The 23,930-nt window shown below is 28.1% G+C and overlaps 1 long non-coding RNA gene across 1 annotated transcript; it reads left to right on the top strand.

The window, feature by feature from the left end:
- The first annotated feature begins 21,265 nt into the window (after nt 1-21,265).
- LOC115697152 (uncharacterized) lies at nt 21,266-23,438 on the top strand. Its single transcript, XR_009688758.1, has 3 exons — nt 21,266-21,511; nt 21,642-21,718; nt 23,011-23,438. It is a non-coding gene; the product is annotated as an uncharacterized LOC115697152 (long non-coding RNA).
- Nucleotides 23,439-23,930: the final 492 nt, after the last annotated feature.

The following is a 23,930-nucleotide window of genomic DNA, read 5'->3' as shown; positions in this document are numbered from 1 at the left end:
TTTGTACTATAATAATGTCTTTGGATTTTCTTTTTATAAAAAGTGTATTATTGTTGGAATTATTTTACCAGGATCTTAGATCTACTCACAAGTATGTTTATTAACATCCTAAATATGAACTTTCTAAAACGATGAAATAAACACATATAAAGTTTAGGAAACCTTACATTGGGTGCAGCGGAATAATATGACTCCTTCCGTTCAGATATCTAGCCCTTGATTCCTTTCTGTAGCAGAGCATTATCAATATCTGAACCTGGATCTCTTTCTCTGAATCTTTGATGCTGAATCTCCTTTGCTGATGATCTTTCTTCACGATCTTCCTCACTATGATTGAGGTATCACTTGATGTGTGTGGGCACTACTCTAATCACTAAGAGAGGTTCGAAATATTGAGGAAGAAAAGAGAGAGAGAGTGGCGGCTAGAGAAGAGAGTGGAGGCTCAGTTTTTTTCTGATTCAGAAAGTGTAATTTTCCTGAAGCCTTCACTATCTATTTATAGCATTCCTCTAGGGCTTGATTTGAATTATATGGCATTAAAATAATGAAAAAATCATTTAAAAAAGATGACATAAGTGGCCGGCCCTAGGCTAGGTGGACTGGGCCTTGATTTTTGCAATTTTGCAATTTTACCACTTTTGTATCTGTTTTTCTCAAAAATGCCAATTTCCTAATTCAATCATTTAAATGTCAATTCTAACTATTTAATAACTATAAATAATTATTAAATAATATTGTCATTTATCATATTTATTAATTGCACCATACAAAGTATCATAATTAACAAATATGCCCCTATAAACTCTTTCTTTACAATTTCGCCCTTACTTAGTGAAAAATTCACAAATAGACATAGTCTAATTTGAGAATTATAATTGATTAATCAAAACCAATTACATGAGTCTTACAAGCAATATTATCTCAACTAGTGGGGGGACCATGGGTCTATATAACCGAGCTTCCAATAAGTAGATCAAGAATTTAGCACTAAAATTCACTAACTTATTAATTCTTCGTTGAATCCACGCATAGAACTTAGAATTGCACTCTCAGTATATAGAATGCTCTATATGTTCCACCATATAGACACATCATTAGTTATCCATTGTTATAATCCTAATGTGATCAATGATCCTCTATATGAATGATCTACACTGTAAAGGGATTAAATTACCGTTACACCCTACAATGTATTTATTCCTTAAAACACTTGACCCCGTATAAATGATATTTCAGCTTATGTGAAATGAGTACTCCACCATTTATGTTCGTTTGGTCAAGCTCGAAGGAGATCATCCTTTGCTTACTATTCGCCAGATAGAAGCTATAGATTCCATGTTTATGATAGCGCTCCCACTCAATTGCACTACCGTGTTCCCAAAATGTACGTATCACCCTGACCTAAAAGTAGGCTTAACTAACAAATCAAAGAACACGAATAGCCTTTCAAGATTGAGCCTAATCATATCAGGATTAAGATCATTTGATCAAGGATCAACTAGGCGATATTGACTTAAATAGATATTACGGTAAGTTTAATAAATCTAAGTCAAAGTTCAATATCGGTCCCTTCCGATGCATACTCCATGCATCCAACCTGAGCTTTACTTTAACCAATGTTATGGAAAGAACATAGTATTTCTCCAAATACAAGTAAACTCTTGTTGTAGATTATCATATCAGTAAAACCCTGTGTCTGATAAATCTAGGAAACTTTATTCACATAGTCATGTTTACTTTCCAATGTGTTGACGGCACAATAAACAGGATCAAGTATGTGAAAAGGGTTTCAGATGAATTTATACATTATGTACATATAATCATGAAATAAATCATGTGAACCATGCAACATTAAATGTTATTTATGATCTATATTAATAAGTAAATCTGATTATATTGAAATGAGTTTTATTTAGGGCATAAAACCCAACAAACTCCCACTTGCACTAATATAAAACAAAAAGTGCGTTTCAAATAATCTCAACACCTTGATATACAAATCAAGTGTAGTAGTAGTAAACTCCTCGTAATAGGATCTGAAAGGTTGAATTAACCACAACCTTTTCTCCACCATTACTCTTCCTTTAATCACAAAATCATTGATAATGTGAAATTCCTCTCTATATGTCTACTCTCTTGGGATACTGGATTCTATACCTTTGGCAACTACTTTTGGTTAATCATGAAATTAACACTAGTAGTTTAAGGCAATTTTGAATGGTGCTAAAGATGTATAGAACTTTCCTTAGAACGAATAAGTACCTTTCCTGCAACTTTAACATTCGGTCCACTTTACGGTAGACCTAGAGACTTCGGATAGGTTTTTACACTTCTCCAAAATCACTATTCCACCCCGAGTAACCACCATCTTATCGAAAGATTTACTAGCACATAGGCAAATTTCGAAATCTGATATGGTGTAGTCTAAGAGTTTTAAACACACCCTTATAGACTAACATATAGTTCCTCTTCTTTATCTTAAGATTTACTTGATTGTCTTCCAATGTTCTTCTCTGGATTAATTCGATACCTACTCATTACTCCCACTCAACAGCAGTGTCCGGTCTAAGGCATACAAAAGCATATCTAAGACCTCTTACTGTTGATATAAGAAATTTTTCCATGGCTTTATCTTTTACGGAATAGTTGAGACTTTTCCTTAGATAAATAAAATCTATGCCTAAGAAGTTGTGAAGCTTCTATAGATTGCCATTAGAAAGAAAATGCTTCATCATCTTACTAAAGTAAGTTGCTTGCATTAGAGTAAGTAATTACCAGGTATACCACAAGCCATAGGTTTAGATAAACTCAAACCTATAATACTAGGAACAGGAAGTTTTGTTAAGTCCATTGAATGGACTTATAAACGAAAATTTCCTTTTATGTCCTTGTAATAGAAAACTTTAGGTTACTCCATGTGAATGGATTAAACCATAGTTCTATTGGCTTTCTTCTTAGTTTCTTATCTTGACAATCCATTACTTGTTTAAACTCACAATGGATTTTAATCACTAGTGTCTCCCAAGTCATAAGAAGGTGAGTTCCTAGAAACTCTCCCACTACGACAAGGTACCGTGAATTATGTCTAAGAAAACTAAATGGTATTGATCTCTTCGGTTGTGACAAGACAACAGAGGCAGTGGGATCATCATATGTCATATAAGATGATAGAACACTTTTGGAATCAAGAATTAAGTATCTCCTTTATTTGCTACTTGTTTTTCGGACTTAGTCATTTTCTTAGAAAAGTAGTATTTGTTTGAACAAACACTTTCTTATCTATTGACAATGGGATGGTCCACCCCTAATCACTTAGAATAGCTAAGAAACCATGGTTAACAGTTCTAGCTTTTCTTAAGATTTTGATTAGGTCATCCATGAATCTAGTAATGATTTACATTAAGTATACAACCATTACATCATTCTGAAATTGCATTACCATAGAAGGATTTAGGCAACGACTAGTAACTAATCATCAACATGCAACTCGAAATTTCTGGGGAGGTAAGTTTGGATATAATTCAAAAATCAATTTAATGATCTTTGAACTGCATATCTACTAACTATTTCTCCACCCCTATCAGTTCGCAAGATCTTTAACCACTTACCTTAATGGTGTTTAACCATTGCTAGAAATTAATGAAATTTTTCAAACATTTCAAATTTCTTTGCATAAGGTATAATCTAGAGTTATCGTTTTAAGAATACAACGAAAAACTCATATCCACCCCTGAATGTACATTCATCTGCGAATGAGATGAACTACTTTCAGTGGATATAGGCATATTAACTCTTTGCAGAGATTGATCTTGTCAAATCCACTATGAACAAGATACAAATGCCATAGATTAAGAAAATGTGGTAGTGTCTATGGATGATATAGGTTTAGTTACATCAAAGAGTTCTTAGAATACTTCAAGTGGATCCTGGTCACAGAATACCTAACTCACATTCCATACAGTTTTAATCCATTAATAAAAGATGGATATTAAACACTTGAGAAAGTGTAACTGTATTGTATTCTGGAATTAGAAATTTAAGAAAATTTCTATTTGGAATCTAAAATTAAAGTCAAAGACTTAAATTTATACCAAATATAATGAGTAATTCTATCTTGGACCAAAGACTACTAATACAAACTCTAAGTCAGATTTGCCCATACAAGTAGGAGATTTCTAAGATTGAGGATTTATATCAATTGGGAATAGAATTTCGGGATTATAATCATATGCGTCATATAAAATGACATGAAATGATTTATAGACCATTCATCCAATGATATGTTTTTAAAGCTAATTCGAAATGAATAAGCTAAGAGGAATTAGGATAATTTCGTTTAAAATAAGAATCCAACGATGCTTCGATTAGCGAAAGTCAAAGTAATCTTATTTATATAATCTTCTTGTTTCATATCGTAAAAATACTAGTCTAAGGTGTCATCAATTGATGAACAGCTAGATGTCGCATGTACAATATTTATCTTTCGAAATCTAACACTATTATGTATGTCTAATGGTGAAAATCCACTAGGGATTTATCTCATTAGATAAACAAGCCAAGTTAGACCAACAATGAAGATTCGAAATTAAACTACAACTTAATAACAGAAAATAACAAGGTTCAATATAAATTCATACACAATTCAGAAATTATAAGCATATAGCAAGTAGGAATGACTAGTGAAAATACTAAAACATACAATCCTAAATAATTTCCAAGGTTTTCAACAAACTGATACAAAGTGTCCGTAGGCGAGAGTCAAAGCATCATTTATTGAATAGAGTTGTCAGCTCATCTAAAATAGAAACCATTCTAGCAACCTTTTATTCGATCAAAATAAGAATCCAACGTTGTCCCGGTAGGCGAGAGTCAAGGTTATTCTCATTTTATGAGCTTCCACCATTGTTTCATGTTTCATAAGTTTATCTCTAAGTAGTCACCGTAGGGGAGAGTCTAATAGAGACGAAAACTTACAAAACACTTATCAAATGAAATCTTACGGTGTTAAATGCGTTCAACGAATAACCATCCATAGGGGGACGAAGTCTAGCGTCTCGAGGTTATATTGAAAACATTTAACTTTTGTAAGACCAACAATGGAGATCGAATATCTTAATAATAATCAAGCTCATTATTTAAAGTGAGTTGTATTTTCTTTGATTCTCTTTATTTAATCTATTTATTTTAAATATATATTTATTTAAAATTTCCAATTTAGAATGAAAAATTCTAAATATAAATTTTAATTTAATATTTATAAATTTTACTTAGATGGATATGAAAATAACATGAATTATTTCCATCTTAGTAATAATTTCCAATAAATATTTAGAAAAAAATATTTAAGTTGTTACAAAATTAATTTAAATTAATTTACAACTCAAATTTAATTTTCTATAAATATATATTGCATTTCGAAAAATTAAAGTATATAAGAATACAATTTTCGAAAAATGCATATTAAAATAAAAAATAAATCTGGAAAAATTATTCTAATTTAATGTTAGCCCAAAATTAATTAATAAAATTAATTTACAACAAAAAATATAATTTTCCTATTTAATTAAATATATAAGAAAAATTACAAATATTTAAGTATGATGATAAAAATCAACTTAAATATTAATTTTCTATTTAATTAAATACACTAGAAAAATACTTCAAGCAAAAATATCACCTATCTAGATTTTCCTTTGACTAATTAATTCAATTTCTAATAATATACTTTAATTCAATTTATTTTAAATTAATCAATAAATGAAAAAATCATTGATTTAAGTTGATCCAAGAATTAATGAAAATAAATAATTAATTTACAACTTAATCTATTTTTCAAGATAAAATTCGAAATTCTAGCATTTAAGAAATGCAATTTCGAAAATTGATTAATAAAATAAAGAAAAAAATATATTTTGAAAATTATTTAAATTTAGTTGAAAAAATAAATTTCAACTAAAAATAATTTTCTATTTAATTAAATGTCATGAAAAAGAAATATTTAAGTATCATGATGAAAATCAACTTAGATATTTAATTTTTCAAATTAATTAAATGTATTAAATTCAAGAAATAAATAATTAAGTGTAGAGAAGGCTTAATTATTAATCTCTAGTTTAATACTAGGAAAAATATACTTAAAATAAATTGTACCAAAATTAATTATTTAAATAATTAATTTCACAATGTATAATATTTTCCTATTTAATATTAGAAATAATAAGTAGTCTAGAAATAACTATCTAGAAAATATCTTATTTGACTAAGTATCTTTTCCACAAATTTTGAAAAAAATATCTAATTTAAGTTATACTAGAAAAAATCTAGAACTTAAATATTTTCAAATTTAAATTTAATTAAATATCAAAAAATTAAGTTGTAACCACTTAATTCAAAAATATTCCATTTTAAGTTAATATTCGAAAAGATATTAACTTAAAAAATATCTTAAGAATCTTAATAACCAATGCCTAAAATTCCTCAACTTAATTTTGAAATTTGAAATTCAAAAGATATTCAGATTTAAGTTGGTTAGTTGTAGATAACTAAATATCAACTTAAATAAGAATATTTAATGAAAAATTTAAATTAAGTTCCAGAAAGAATCTAGATGGTTATAATTCTATATTTAATTAAATACAAGAAAATACATATAGTTTAGCTTAGAATATAAAATTCCTTAAACTATATTTTTCTTAAATTAATTTCAAAATAAATAAAATTAATTATGTTGCTAATCAATTTTATTAGGTTAAACTAGTTTAATTAACCTAGTACAGTCATTCAAATCAGGCAAATGGGCCTTCACAATTGGGGTGGTTTGTGTGAGGGGGTCTTTGGGTTCAGTATGTCGTACCCACTTCTATGGCTCCCAACTCTCACACAAGGCCCAAAAGAGAGGAATTTAACCTTAATAAGAACAACTGTTATTAATTGAATAAGCCCAAAACTAAATGGGCCTAAATAAAATCTATCAATGACTATGACATTTTATTTAGCAACATTAACCTATATGCATCTATAATAAAATTAAACACATAGGCTCACACAGGCACACTTTGGATGGGTCCTATCATGTTGCTAGGTCATACACAGATGAAAGAAGATTGTAAATATACCTGTTACAAATTATTATCTTGACCAAGGGAGCCATCAGATCATTAGATCTGGCAAAAAGTAACCATGGCTATTTGCAATCAAGTAATAATAGGTTTTAAAAACTTACACATAAGCTAAAACACATACTCCTGCAACAAGGTTAGCTGGATAGTTGGATGTAGGATTTATTTAATTTTAAATAAATATTTAATTTCGAAAATAATTAATTAAATAAAAAAAAAATAAAAAATTTCGAAAATTTTTAAAAAATTTAAAAAAATTCGAAATTTAAAAAAAATTTTAAAATTAAACCTACAATTTTTGAAAAATTAGGTTTCAACCAACCTAAATATCATTTCAAAAATTTGCTAACTACTTTTAAATTTTAAATGTTATTTTATAAATAAAAATTAAATAAAAAATTAGAAAAGATAAATAAATATCTTTTTCAAATTTTTAAATGTAATTTAAATAAATAAAATAACAAAATTTAAAAAATTAGCAAAATATCTTATATCTATTTAAAATTACATGATTATAAATATCTTATTTTAAATTTAAATATGGTCAAAATATCTAAAAAGATTTAATTAAAAAATCTTAAAAGATAAGATATTTTTAAAATATCTTAAAAGATATTATAAATATCTTAAAATATCTGACCTTAAATTTAAAAAAAATATAATCAAATTTAAAAATAAGATAGATTTTTAAGCAAAAAGATAAATACTAATTCTATTCAAATTCAAATTACACTAATATCTTGAATTAAATTAAAAAAAATTTAAATTAATTCAAAATGATAATTAGAATTGAATTAGGAATAGTAATAGTATATATACAAAACCATACAAAAAATTGGAAGTTAATTCCATGAAAAAGTATGAAAAATTGAAGAAAATTGAAAAAATTCGAAACTGTACGGACAGTAGCGATCATGAGGAAACTATCAAGACAAACGGCCGATTTTGTCAAATCTTCAAAAAATCATAACTAATTCAAATAAAATCCAAATTGAGTTCTGTAAAAGGCTAACTTGCTTAATTTTTTCCATACTATCCAATAAAAATAATGCCAGAACCGAAAAAACAATTATTTTTCACGAAAATTTCACAATCATCAATCAATCATCAAATAACACTCAATACAACATGATACCATCCAAAGAACATACAAACAATCGTTTTAAAGTCCAAATTACATGTAAGTAAATCAATTACCATGGCTCTGAGGCCAGTTGTTGGAATTATTTTACCAGGATCTTAGATCTACTCACAAGTATGTTTATTAACATCCTAAATATGAACTTTCTAAAACGATGAAATAAACACATATAAAGTTTAGGAAACCTTACATTGGGTGCAGCGGAATAATATGACTCCTTCCGTTCAGATATCTAGCCCTTGATTCCTTTCTGTAGCAGAGCATTATCAATATCTGAACCTGGATCTCTTTCTCTGAATCTTTGATGCTGAATCTCCTTTGCTGATGATCTTTCTTCACGATCTTCCTCACTATGATTGAGGTATCACTTGATGTGTGTGGGCACTACTCTAATCACTAAGAGAGGTTCGAAATATTGAGGAAGAAAAGAGAGAGAGAGTGGCGGCTAGAGAAGAGAGTGGAGGCTCAGTTTTTTCTGATTCAGAAAGTGTAATTTTCCTGAAGCCTTCACTATCTATTTATAGCATTCCTCTAGGGCTTGATTTGAATTATATGGCATTAAAATAATGAAAAAATCATTTAAAAAAGATGACATAAGTGGCCGGCCCTAGGCTAGGTGGACTGGGCCTTGATTTTTGCAATTTTGCAATTTTACCACTTTTGTATCTGTTTTTCTCAAAAATGCCAATTTCCTAATTCAATCATTTAAATGTCAATTCTAACTATTTAATAACTATAAATAATTATTAAATAATATTGTCATTTATCATATTTATTAATTGCACCATACAAAGTATCATAATTAACAAATATGCCCCTATAAACTCTTTCTTTACAATTTCGCCCTTACTTAGTGAAAAATTCACAAATAGACATAGTCTAATTTGAGAATTATAATTGATTAATCAAAACCAATTACATGAGTCTTACAAGCAATATTATCTCAACTAGTGGGGGGACCATGGGTCTATATAACCGAGCTTCCAATAAGTAGATCAAGAATTTAGCACTAAAATTCACTAACTTATTAATTCTTCGTTGAATCCACGCATAGAACTTAGAATTGCACTCTCAGTATATAGAATGCTCTATATGTTCCACCATATAGACACATCATTAGTTATCCATTGTTATAATCCTAATGTGATCAATGATCCTCTATATGAATGATCTACACTGTAAAGGGATTAAATTACCGTTACACCCTACAATGTATTTATTCCTTAAAACACTTGACCCCGTATAAATGATATTTCAGCTTATGTGAAATGAGTACTCCACCATTTATGTTCGTTTGGTCAAGCTCGAAGGAGATCATCCTTTGCTTACTATTCGCCAGATAGAAGCTATAGATTCCATGTTTATGATAGCGCTCCCACTCAATTGCACTACCGTGTTCCCAAAATGTACGTATCACCCTGACCTAAAAGTAGGCTTAACTAACAAATCAAAGAACACGAATAGCCTTTCAAGATTGAGCCTAATCATATCAGGATTAAGATCATTTGATCAAGGATCAACTAGGCGATATTGACTTAAATAGATATTACGGTAAGTTTAATAAATCTAAGTCAAAGTTCAATATCGGTCCCTTCCGATGCATACTCCATGCATCCAACCTGAGCTTTACTTTAACCAATGTTCTGGAAAGAACATAGTATTTCTCCAAATACAAGTAAACTCTTGTTGTAGATTATCATATCAGTAAAACCCTGTGTCTGATAAATCTAGGAAACTTTATTCACATAGTCATGTTTACTTTCCAATGTGTTGACGGCACAATAAACAGGATCAAGTATGTGAAAAGGGTTTCAGATGAATTTATACATTATGTACATATAATCATGAAATAAATCATGTGAACCATGCAACATTAAATGTTATTTCTGATCTATATTAATAAGTAAATCTGATTATATTGAAATGAGTTTTATTTAGGGCATAAAACCCAACAATTATCCGCTTTACCCATTGAAAAACCATTTGAAATAAGAAAGGTGCTTAATCTTTCATACCAAGCTCTAGGAGCTTGCTTTAAACCATATAAAGCCTTTTTCAATTTGTAAACATGGTTAGGGTATTTATGATTTTGAAAACCGGGTGGTTGAGAGACATAAACCTCTTCCATAATGTACCCATTTAAGAATGCACTTTTTACATCCATTTGATACAAGATAAAATTCTTGTGGCATGCAAAAGCTAACAACATTCTAATGGACTCAAGTCTTGCTACCGGGGCAAAGGTTTCCTCATAATCAATTCCTTCTTCTTGATTGTAACCTTGGGCCACTAATCTAGCCTTGTTACGCACAATGACCCCATGCTCATCTACCTTATTTCTATAGACCCATTTTGTTCCAATCACCGATTGATGTGACGGTCTTGGAACTAACTCCCAAACATTATTTCTTATAAATTGATTTATTTCTTCTTGCATAGCTAGAAGCCAAAATTCATCAACTTCGGCCTCTTTAAAATTCTTTGGTTCAATTTGAGAAATAAAAGCAATAAAATTACACAAGTTTCTAAGGGAGTTTCTAGTAGTGACACCTTGAGAAGGATCACCTAGAATTTGGTCTATAGGATGAGCACTTTTGAATTTCCACTCATGTGGAAGGTTAGAGTTCATACCTTGGCTTTCATTTTCCTTTTCCACGGGTGGTTCCTCTTTGGGAGTTTGTGAAGGAGCATTGGAAGTCTCTCCTATTTCGAGATTTTGAACTTCATCTCCCAAACCTACAACATCATCATCTAAACTTTTGCTCGTAGGCGGGTTAGTCTCATCAAAAGCAACATGAATAGATTCTTCAACAACATTAGTTCTTTTGTTATAAATTCTATAAGCTTTACTATGTGTTGAATACCCTATAAAAATTCCAACATCGGATTTAGCATCAAATTTTCCAAGGTTGTCCTTGGTGTTTAAAATGTAACATTTGCATCCAAAAACTTTAAAATAGCCAATGTTGGGTTTTCTTCCTTTCCAAAGCTCATAAGGGGTTTTATTCATGTTGGGCCTAATGAAAACACGATTCAAAATATAACAAGAAGTATTGACGGCCTCGGCCCAAAAATATTTTGGTAATGAAATTTCATTTAGCATTGACCTAGCCATTTCTTGAATTGTTCTATTCTTCCTTTCGACAACTCCATTTTGTTGTGGAGTTCTTGGTGCCGAAAAGTTATGGTTAAAACCATGATCTTCACAAAACAATTCTAAGGCATCATTGTCAAACTCACCACCATGGTCACTCCTAACGGAGGTAATAGAATATCCTTTTTCATTTTGCACATTTTTACAAAATTTGACAAAGTTTTCCAAAACATCACTTTTAAGAGTCAAGAAAATAACCCAAGTAAATCTTGAAAAATCATCAACAATTACAAATGCATAGTATTTACCACCAAGACTAGCAATTCTAGAAGGACCAAATAAATCAATATGAAGCAATTGCAAAGGTCTAGTAGTTGAAATTTCTTTCTTGGAATGAAAAGATGTTTTAATTTGTTTTCCAAATTGGCATGCATCACAAAGTTTATCTTTAACAAACGGAATAGATGGCAAACCACTAACAAGATCTTTTCTAACCAATTTTGAAATAGAATCCATACTAGCATGTCCTAATCTTCTATGCCACAACCAAGAATTATCATTCATAACGGTTAAACATTTATTTTTACTATCAAAAGAATCAACATCAATAACATACACATTATCCTTCCTTACTCCAAGGAAAATAACTTCATTGGTTGAAACATTTTCAATGGAGCATTTTGAGGATTCAAACACAACACGAAAACCTATATCACATAATTGACTAATACTAAGCAAGTTATGTTTAAGATTATCAACAAGAAGCACATTTTTAATACATGGAGAGTATATGTTACCGATATCACCAATGCCCAAGATTTTTCCTTTTGAATTGTCTCCAAAAGTGACAAAGCCACTTTCCTTGCTTTTAAAGCTTGAAAATCTTGATGGATCACCGGTCATATGCTTTGAACATCCACTATCCAAGAACCATAAGCTTTGGCTCTTTCTTGTTGATTCCTACAAAAACAAATTCATTTGTTGGCTTTTGGTACCCATATAACTTTGGGTCCATTCATGTTAGTTCTAGAACCCTTTGGTACCCATTTAGTCTTGCCTAGATATGAAAATTTCTTTACATGACAATAGGAAATAGTATGACCATCTCGGTTACAATATGTGCATGTAAAGTGAGGTAGACTAGATGATTTCACAAAAAAGTTTCTCAAAAATTTTTGTTTCTTACTAGGATCATAGCCAATACCATTTTTTGAAAAACCACATGATTGGTTTCCCACCATGAGATCATAGCCTTCCTTACCTCTAGTGAAGGTATATATGTCATTTTTTAGGCTTCTCACATGGGCTTTCAAATCAATAATTTCTTTCTTATGTGAAGCACATGTAGCACATTGAGATTTAGCTATAAGTTATTTTTCATTTATTTTCAAAATCTCAATTTCTTTTAAAAGCATGTTGGTCTTCTCTCTAAGGGTTTGATTTTTAACAAGCAATTTACCAAAATCATCAAATAGTTCCTTAAATGAATTAGACAACTCATCATATGACATATCTAAGTTATCATCATCATTTTAACTATCACAATCATTTTGGTTAGAAATGCTTACCCCATCATCAAGTGCCATCATGCACATGTTTGCCACTTCATTCTTTCCTTCTTCTTCGGAGTCCTCTTCGTCACTATTGAGCCAATCCGCCAACATTGCCCTTCCTTTGTATTTGTTCTTCTTTCTCATTGGACAATCCATCTTCATATGTCCGGGCTTCTTGCACTCAAAGCAAATTGGTGGATCATCTTTGCTTTTTCTTTCTTTTGAGTCACTCCCTCTTTGTGGCCTCTTCCCAAAGTTCTTTTTGAATTTCATGAACTTTTTGTATTTCTTAGAGAAGAGTGCCAAGTCCTCCATGTCACTACATAAGCTTTCCTCATCTTCTTCACTAATGGCATGGGAGGAGGAAGACTTGAATGCAATAGTTTTCTTTTTCTTCTCAACTTCCTCTTCTTCTTGAGCACTCATGAAAATTTCATGGTTCATGAGTGAGCCAATTAGTTCTTCCAAGGGAAGTGTTGAGAGATCCTTGGCTTCTTGAATGGCAACCACCTTTCCTTGATAAGCCTTGGTGAGACTTCTCAAAATCTTGGTCACCATATCCTTTTGAGTAAGTACCTTGCCAAGAGAGTTCAAACCATTAGTAATTGTAGTGAAGCGAGTATACATATTAGCAATGGTTTCATCCGATTTCATCTTAAAGTTCTCATATTGAGTGGAATAAATTTGAATTTTAGTTTCCTTCATAGCATTAGTTCCTTGATGAGTAACTTCAAGCATTTTCCACATATCATAAGCGGTAGAGGCTTGTTCAATATTTTTAAAAATATCTCTATCCAAACCACATATAAGAGCATATTTAGCTTTAGCATTTTTAGAAAGCATTTTCTTATCATTTTCATCATATGCTTCATAAGTCTTAATTACTTCAACACCATTTATGACATGTTTAGCAACATAAGGACCACTAGACACAATATGCCACAGATCATAGTCAATAGATTGAAGGTAAGTTTCCATTCTAATTTTCCAATAAGGAAAATCTACTCCATTGAAGTATGGTGCTCTATTTGTGCTAAAACCTTCTAACATGTTATTTTGTGAATTACTTGGAAACGCCATGCTCTAGATTGTGAAATCTAATCAAATAATTTGAGCCCTTGCTCTGATACCAATTGTTAGCCCAAGATATGTTTCCAAGAGGGGGGTGAATTGGAAATTTAAACTAATTTCGGAAAATTAAAACTTTTAACACAAAATTATGCAATTAGTCAATTAATCAAGTAAAAGCAAGTAGTATGGCAAGCAATATATTAAGACAAATAACTAAACTTGTAAAGTAAAGAGTTTAAGGATTAGAAAATGCAAACTCTCGATTTTTACAAGGTTCGGTAGAACTATGCCACCTACGTCCTTGGTCTTCAAAGCTATGGACCTAGCTTTGAGTTCCAATATCGAGCCAAGTTAACGGGCTTGACTAACCCTTACAACCGGGAAATTTTCACCAAGGTATTTCCAAACCTCTTACAATAGTTTCGCACCCCCGAGGACTATTAACCTCTTTCTCGGATTGTTAAAGTGCCAATCTCACTATTTCCGGGTTGTTTACAAAACCGGTGCCAACCTCACCTCAATCACAATATGGAAATGTGTTTGATATACAAGCTAAAATCACTCTAGAAATATGATGATACAATGGAAACCTAGAGTGAAAAGCAAGCACACTTAAGATGAATAAAATCAAATTTTGGCTCAAAGTGTGTGAAATGTGTTGGTTTGGATTTCAAACTTAGAAGCTCCTTAATCTCACTTAGATAGGTTAGATATATGTAATAAATGCTCAACCAACTGCTTTTTTGAAAGAAAAATCGAGTTTATATAGTGTTTGATAAAAAACTAGCCGTTTATAGCCGTTAGCACGTTTCCCGAGGTGGGGTCAGCCATGAACCGGAAGTCCGGATGGGAACCGGAATTCCAGATTGATTGCAACCGGAATTCCGGTTGCCATCCGGAATTCCGGATGACTGACCAGTGGCAAAAGTGCCATTTTTCGGGACTTAAACGCGCATAACTTCTTACTCGATTATCCGATTTCAGAAATTCCAACTTTGTTCTCTTAGTTAAACAAAATGTAATTTAGAAATTCAATCAAAAAAATTTTTGAACTATCGTGTGAGAAAACTTGTTGCACAAGTTAGTGAATGGGCCAAAATTCAAATTTATAAAAACTTAGTGTGCTATGCAAATCACTTTAACAAGACTAAAGTAGATTTATACCATTTAATTTTGAGTAGTCTTGATGTAGAAGAGCCTCCTAGCTTTATTTGCATGTTTTTGATCCCAAGTTGATTTTTCCCGAGAGTTGACCTTGACTTTGACTTTGACTTTGACTTTCGGGTTGACTTTTTGACTTTGGGATTTTGAAGACCTCTTTTGAATAGGGTCTTGAGTTGTTGATCCCTTGATGAATCTTTTGCTCTTGATATGCTTGTTGAGTCCATTTAGTGTTGCTTTTAAAAGTTTGGTAAAAATACCAAAATATTTATTTTCTCTTTTAAATTTGCTACAAAATCAATAAATCATTAGTAACAAATAATAATCAAATATTTGCTAATCATCAAAACAAGGAGATCTAAAAGTTTGAGTTAACAAGCCTAACTTTTGGTCTGGGTGATACGTACATTTTGGGAACATGATAGTACAATTGAGTGGGAGCGCTAAACATACATTTGGAATCTATAGCTTCTATTTGGACATAGAAGTGAAACGATAATTTCCTTCGAGCTTGGCTTAATAGAAATAAATGGAAGAGCTCTTATATCTGTGATTATATTAGTTTACTGAAATATCATTTATAGGAAGCTAAGTGTTTTAAGGATAAAATACATTGAGGGGTGAAACGGTAAATTTGTTTCACTCGGTGTAAATCATCTATAGAGGATTTTTTATTATTTGGATTAGAACGATGGTTAAATGTTTATAGCGTATTTATATCGTGGAACATATAGAGCGTTCTATATAACTGAGAATGCAATTCCAAGTTCTATGGTGGATGTAATAAGGAATTAATAAGTTAGGGAATTTACTTGATAAATTCTAGTTCTGCTTATTGGAAGCTCGGTTGTATAGGCCCATGGTCCCCATACTAGTTGAGAAAATACTGCTTGTAAGACTCAGTTAATTGATTTTAATTAATCGATTATAATTCTAAAATTAGACTATGTCTAGTTTATGAATTTTCACTAAGCTAGGGCTTAATTGTGAAGAAAAGAGATTCTATGGTTTATTTGTTAATTAAGAGACATTATTAAGTCTAATTAATAAATATGTTAAATGGAAATTTTATGTGATAATTAATTTTAATTATTAAATAAATAGTTTTGGCATTTAAGTGGTTGAATTGGAAAAATAACATTTTTGAAAAAAATAAGATAAATAGTTGAAAAATGGCAAAATTGCAAAGTGGTGGCCCACATCCATGGCCGACCACTTATGGGGTATTTTACCATTTATTTTATCAATTTTTTAATTCCAAATAATTCAAACCTAAACCTAGTTGGTTTCCTATAAATAGATAGTGATGGCCTCAAATTAAATATGATGAAAACACTTGCTTTCAGTAAAAATTTTGAGCCATCTTCTCTATGCCATTCGAACCCTTCCTCACTCTTTCTCTCTTCATTATTTCGAACCCTATAGTGATAGAGTAAGTGTCCACACACATCAAGTGGTACTCAATCATAGTGTGTAAGGCTATGAAGAATCCAATTCAAGAGAAGGAGAACCGGGCTCAGATTTTGGTGATACTCTATTACAGAAGGACACAAGGGTTAGAGATCTGAGCAGAAGGAGTCATTTAATTTTGCTGCACCCAATGTAAGGTTTCTCAAACTTTATATGTGTTTAATTCACATTGTTTTAGAACTTTATATTTAGGATGTTAAACAACATACATGGTAGTAAATCTAGATCCTCGTAAAACAAATTCTAACAACTGGCCTCAGAGCCATGGTAATGATTTACTTTCATGAAATATGGATTTAACCGATGTTTGTGTTGATTTGGATGGTTTCATGATGGTTTATGTGTATATTTGATAATTGTATGGAAATCGCAATGTATGTTGTAAAATATTTATTTTTTTTCGTTCTGAAAATATTTTTACTGGAAAGTAGACAAAAAATTAATAAATTTAGGCTTTTAGAGAATTCAATTTGGATTTTTTATGAATTAGTTATGATTTTTTTGAATTCGGATGAAAATATTTGAAACCGAGCAACATGCTGTGCGTGCACGAATAGGGTCTGACACGGCTTCAGACACGCCCTTGTCCGAATTCACTCAGACAAGGGTTGTCCTAAGCCCCTCCTGACCGAGGTTTGCCCCCCAAGAGGCTGCTAGCAGCCCTTTTCTCGCCCAAATGCAGCCTTGTGTGCGCATAATGAAATCTTGTTTTGGTGATATCTTTTGATTCAAAAATTATTTTTCATTGAACAAAATTCAAAATTTGGTAGAATTTTGTGTAGAATCTAAATTTTCAATTAAAAATTTAATTATCAGAATAAAATTAATTTTTATTAATTTTTTAATTAATTAAAATTAGTTTTAGATATTAGTAGCCTTTGAATTTGAATTTTTGTTTCCACAAAAATAGCCTTATGGTTAATTTTGAAATTTTAATTATTTTATTAATTTTAATTATAAGATCAGATATTACTTATTTTATTATTAAAATTTGAAATGATCTTATTTTAATATTAAAATATTAATAAATTTTAGAAATAATTTAGTTTAAATTTCAAAATTTGTTAACCATATTAGTTTTTCAAAATTAGTTATTTTTGAAATATATTTTATTAAATTAAATTATAAGATTTGAAAAATGTTTTTTTTTTTTTTGACATTTTATCTTATTAGATATTTTTTTTAATTAAAATTAATTTTTGGCAAAATAACATGAAATTTTAAAAAAGTTTGTTAATTTAGGTTTGAATCGAAATTTTAGGGTTTCTAACCATAAAATTTTCAAACTTAGGATATTTTGTTTTATTTAATTATTAAATAAAATTAATAATATCCTAACCATCAAACATCTTATTTTTTCAAATTGTTTATTTTGTTATATTTAATTTATTAAATTATAAGATTAAGAATATAATATTATAAATATCTAAATTTTAAATTCAAGATATTATATTATATTATCTTATTAGATATTTAATTAATTTAAATTATTTAAATAAACTAATAATTTGAAAATTGGTTAGATATTTGAATTTAAGTTAGAATTTAGGATATTTGTTAGATTTTAAATATTTTTTTCAAATATTCTCTAACAACTTAAATTTTAAATTCTAGTTAAGATATATTTTAAATATTTTAATTTTAAATAGAAATATCTTAACCTACTTTCCAGTTATCTGTTACATGTTTGTTTATCTATTTATTTATTTATTCAATATTTTTTTTTGACAAACCTATTATTTATTTAATCTAAATTGCTATGATTAACTCATTGACAGATCCAATGATCTGATTTTAATCATAGTCCAATTGTCAATAGATCTTATAAATAATTTGTAACAAGTAAATTTTGCAATTTCTTTCATCTGTGTAAGCCTAGTAACATGATAGGGCCCATCCAAATCATTTGACCTGTGTGAGCCTATATGTTTGCTTTTGGGCTTAGATCCATATAGGATGCCCATTTAAGTTAATTTAATTAATTAAATGGACTAGGTTACTAAAATAAAATTTTACAAGTAATTTTATTTAGGCCCAATTAGTATTGAGCTTATTCAATGAATAACAATTATTTATTTAATGGTTAAATTTCTCTCTTTTGGGCCTTGTGTGAGAGTTAGGGGGCCAATAGTAGTGGGTACGACATACTAAACCCTGCCCTCCCTCACACGAACCACCCCAAATTGTGAAGACCCATTTGCCTTATTTAAATAATTGTATTAGGTTAATTACATTAGTCTAAGCTAATTAAAATTGAATTAGCAACATAATTAGCTTTAAAATATATGAAATTTATTTTTCATTGAATATTTTAAAGTTAATTTTAGAAAAAAATACTTAGTTAATGATATATATTCTAGATAATTATTTCTAGTAACTAATTATATTTTCTAATATTTAATTAATTAGGAAAATATTTTTTTAAGTTGAAAATTAATTATTTCAATTAATTTTGGAGCAACTTAAATTAGAATATTCTTCCTAGTATTGAATTAGAATCAATAATTAAGTTGTTTTTATACTTAATTATTTGATTCTTTTATCTAATACATTTAATTAAATTGAAAATTAAATATTTAAAGTGATTTTATTTTTGATACTTAAATATTAGTTATTTTCAGAATATTTAATTAAATAGAAAATTATATTTAAGTTGAAAATTTTAATTTCAGAACTACTTACATTAGAATAATTTTCAAAATATATTTTATTTTATTTTATTAATCATTTTTTCCACCAAAATTTTGAAATTGCATTTATTTTAATGCAGATAATTTTGAGTTTCTTTTTTTTGAAAAATAGATTAAAATTTAAAATTTATTTTTAATTAATTTTAGATAACCTTAAATCAAATAAATTTTTCATTAATGATTAATTAAAATAAATGGACTAAAATATATTATATTATAAATAAAGAAATTAGTTAGTGAAAATCTAGATTGTTATTTTCTGTTTGCTTGAAGTATTTTTCTAGTTATATTTAATTAAATAAAAAATTAATATTTAAGTTGATTTTATTCATGATACTTAAATATTCGATAATTTTCTTAATATTTAATTAAATAGGAAAATTATATTTAGGTTTAAAATTAATTTATTAATTAATTTTGGACCAACATAAATTAGAACAATTTTCAAGGATTTATTTTATTTTATTTTAAGATATTTCAAAAAATGTATTTATTTTTAAATAAAATAAATTTTCGAATTTTGTTATATGTATTTATAGAAAATTAAATTTGTCTTGAAAATTAATTTGTAATTAATTTTGGATCAACTTAAATTAAGTAATTTTCGAAATATTTATTGAGAATTATTACTAAGATGGAAAATAATTTTTTTTTTATTTTAGATCTACCTATGTATAATTCAACAAATATTAAATTAAAATTTATATTTAGAATTTTCTAAATTTGTAAATTTAATTAAATAAATATATATTATAAAATCAAAAGATTAAAATAAATATTAGATGAAAATACACTTTAAATAATGAGCTTTATTATAAGGATATTCAATCTCCATTGTTTTTTAAAAACAAAATTTAAAATTATAAAACAAAAGTGGTTACAGAACACACTTTTATTTTCTGTTTTTAAAATTATAAAACAAAAGTGGTTACAGAACACACTTTTGTTTTCTGTTTTAAAATTTTAAAAACAAAAGTAGTTACAGAACACATTTTATTTTTTAAAAATAAAATTTTAAAAACAAAAAATCTACTTTCATTTTTCTGTTTTTAAAATTAAAAAACAAAAGCGTTACCAAACGCCACCTATGTAAAACTAACAATCGAGATTGAATATCATTATAATAAAGCTCATTATTTAAAGTGTATTTTCATCTAATATTTATTTTAATCTTTTGATTTTATAATATATATTTATTTAATTAAAATTACAAATTTAGAAAATTCTACATATAAATTTTAATTTAATATTTGTTGAATTATACATAGGTAGATCTAAAATAAAAAAAAAAAATTATTTTCCATCTTAGTAATAATTCTCAATAAATATTTCGAAAATTACTTAATTTAAGTTGATCCAAAATTAATTAAAAATTAATTTTCAAGACAAATTTAATTTTCTATAAATACATATAACAAAATTTGAAAATTTATTTTATTTAAAAATAAATACATTTTTTGAAATATCTTAAAATAAAATAAAATAAATCCTTGAAAATTGTTCTAATTTATGTTGGTCCAAAATTAATTAATAAATTAATTTTAAACCTAAATATAATTTTCCTATTTAATTAAATATTAAGAAAATTATCGAATATTTAAGTATCATGAATAAAATCAACTTAAATATTAATTTTTTATTTAATTAAATATAACTAGAAAAATACTTCAAGCAAACAGGAAATAACAATCTAGATTTTCACTAACTAATTTCTTTATTTTATAATATAATATATTTTAGTCCATTTATTTTAATTAATCATTAATGAAAAATTTATTTGATTTAAGGTTATCTAAAATTAATTAAAAATAAATTTTAAATTTTAATCTATTTTTCAAAAAAAAAAAAACTCAAAATTATCTGCATTAAAATAAATGCAATTTCAAAATTTTGGTGGAAAAAATATTAATAAAATAAAATAAAATATATTTTGAAAATTATTCTAATGTAAGTAGTTCTGAAATTAAGGGTATGTTCGGTAACCATTATAAAAATTGTTTTTTGTTTTTTTAATCAAAAATTTAGAAATACAAATGAAAATTGTGTTTGGTAACTCCATTTCTTTTTTTGTTTTTAAAATTAAAAAACAGAATTGAGTGAATTTTAAAAACACATTTTAGATGATTTTAAAAAATTTTAAAAACACTTTTACTTCTCTCTCTCGTTAGTCATTCTTCAGAGTAGTTTCCATGGCTTCAACTTCACCATTACAGGTAAGTCTCTTCTTCTCGCTCTCTTTCTCTCTCTGTATATTTATATGACTCTCTTTTCCTCTCTCTCTATGTATCTCGCCTCTCTCTCTCTCTCTCCCTATTTTTTTGTTTGTTATTCCTTCGTTCTCAGATTCGAAAATGAAAACATGAGAAGAGCATGATAATGAAAGTTGTTTCTTAGAGAGAAAGATCTTTTTGCTATTACAGGTATGATTTTTTTTTTTTGTATTTTATTTTAATTTTAGGGTTTTATTTGAGAAAAATTGTTCTTAGCTTTTATTAGGATTTTGGATTTAATCTTTCAAATTAGTTTTGGGTTTGATATCTGAAGTGAGATTTTGTTGCTTAATTAAAAAAAAAATAGTGAGCTTTGGGTATGTGAGTGTTTTTTGTCATTAATTGATTCGATTGGTACTCATTCATTGAATTTGAATACATCAATTTGTTTTGTTAGAACCCTCCCTTCAGATGAGAGGAGGCTTCTGAGATAAATTTGGTAGATACTGTTAGGTATGTAAGTGGTGGCGTTGGTGCAATTGTGGTAGAATAGTTGGAATTTCTTTGCCTGTAGCATCAATGAAACTGTGATTAGGGAAACAGGGAACAATTTCTTGGTTTCATAGGTAGCTATGCTAGAACCAACATCCATTCTGCTCATTGTTTTAGGATCAATGAGTTTAAGATAGTGAAATTGACACAATAGATAATCTTGAAGAATTTGGAACTATTTATTACTGGTTTGAAACTGTGATGATTAATGTTGAGTGGAATTAGGATTCACTTAAAGGAGTAATATAATAAGTAACTAGGGTAAATATGTTAACTAATTAACAATCACTACTACATCACTATTTTCATAACGTGTCTAGTTATTATGTTCATGAGACTTAGAGGAATCTAAGATTACTATGCTTAATTAGTTTTGAGTAATGATCTGAATCAATCAAGCAAGATTAGAATAGATTAGTGTTGTTTGATGATAATGATGATTATTGGTTTATAGGGAATGGTGCTACCTTGGACTTGGACTGTTGAGAAATAAGAATTTGTCCATATCAGAAGAGTAACTCTGTAATTCTGATTGATAGAAAAACAAATGATTTTAAATACTAATACATACCACTTTGTAATTCCTTTTCAAAATTATTACCACTACTGAACTTGATCAGAGACATACATTAATGCTATTCAATTTTAAATTTAAATAAAAAAAATGAGTCTTATATTGAGAAAATCATTGTGCAAATTTTTGTTTTGTTAGAAACAAGACAATGATTATATTCTTTTTTTCTTAATTCTATTGTTACTTTATTGGGATGGGATTGGATTAGATTAGTTTCTGCTTGAATGTGTTAATGAGCTTTATATATTGATACCCAACACTTGTTGTCAACACTTGATTATGCTTCATTAGTTTGTAATTTTTTAAATTAATTTTATTGTTTTTTGTTTTATATAAGTTTTAGAATTAGGTTTATAATTACATGTAGATTGAATAGATGACAGGAACAGATAGTGAGGTGGTTATTACTGATAATATCGAAGCTTCTGTTTGGCCTAAAAAACATGAAGAAATTTTTATTGAACTTATGGAAGAAGAAGTTTTGAAGGGAAATAAGAATACTACAACCTTTACAAAGTAATCGTGGAAGCGTATAAAGGAGAAGCTATATGCACAAGTGAAGAAAAGTTACACTGATATGCTGATCATATATGGAGAGCAAATCGACGATGAAGATAATGAGTGAAAGATAATTAACAATTAGAACTTTTTTAATAGTTTTCTTCAAGATTAGACAATTATTAGTTCATATTTTATTATGACTTTGTCGGTTTTGTGTTATAGATAATGAGTTTCGTGATTTTAAATTACTTGAATTTTTGTAAGATGTTAATGAGTATTTTTTATTTATTTTTTTATAATTTTTATATATTTGTTTAAAAATAAAAATAAATGATATTCATAATTTTTTATTTAAAAAAAGAAAAAAAAATCGTAATTTATGTTTTTTGTTTTTAAAATTAAAAAATAAAAATGGTTACAGAACATACTTTTGTTTTCTGTTTTTAAAATTATAAAACAAAAGTGGTTGCAGAACTCTCTTTTGTTTTCTGTTTTTAAAATTTAAAAAACAAAAGTAGTTATAGAATACATTTTTATTTTTTGAAAGTAAAATTTTAAAAACAAAAAATCTACTTTCATTTTTCTGTTTTTAAAATTAAAAAACAGTGTTACCAAACGCCACCAAAAATGTGTTCTATAACTACTTTTGTTTTTAAATTTTAAAAACAGAAAACAAAAGTGTGTTCTGTAACCACTTTTGTTTTATAATTTTAAAAACAGAAAATAAAAGTGTGTTCTGTAACCATTTTTATTTTCCAATTTTATAAACAAAAAACATAAATTTTGATTTTTTTT

Source organism: Cannabis sativa, chromosome 7, assembly GCF_029168945.1.
Source record: "Cannabis sativa cultivar Pink pepper isolate KNU-18-1 chromosome 7, ASM2916894v1, whole genome shotgun sequence".
Classification (NCBI taxonomy): domain Eukaryota; kingdom Viridiplantae; phylum Streptophyta; class Magnoliopsida; order Rosales; family Cannabaceae; genus Cannabis; species Cannabis sativa.
Note: the sequence above shows the minus strand (reverse complement) of the source record. Positions and strands in the feature narration are given on the sequence as shown.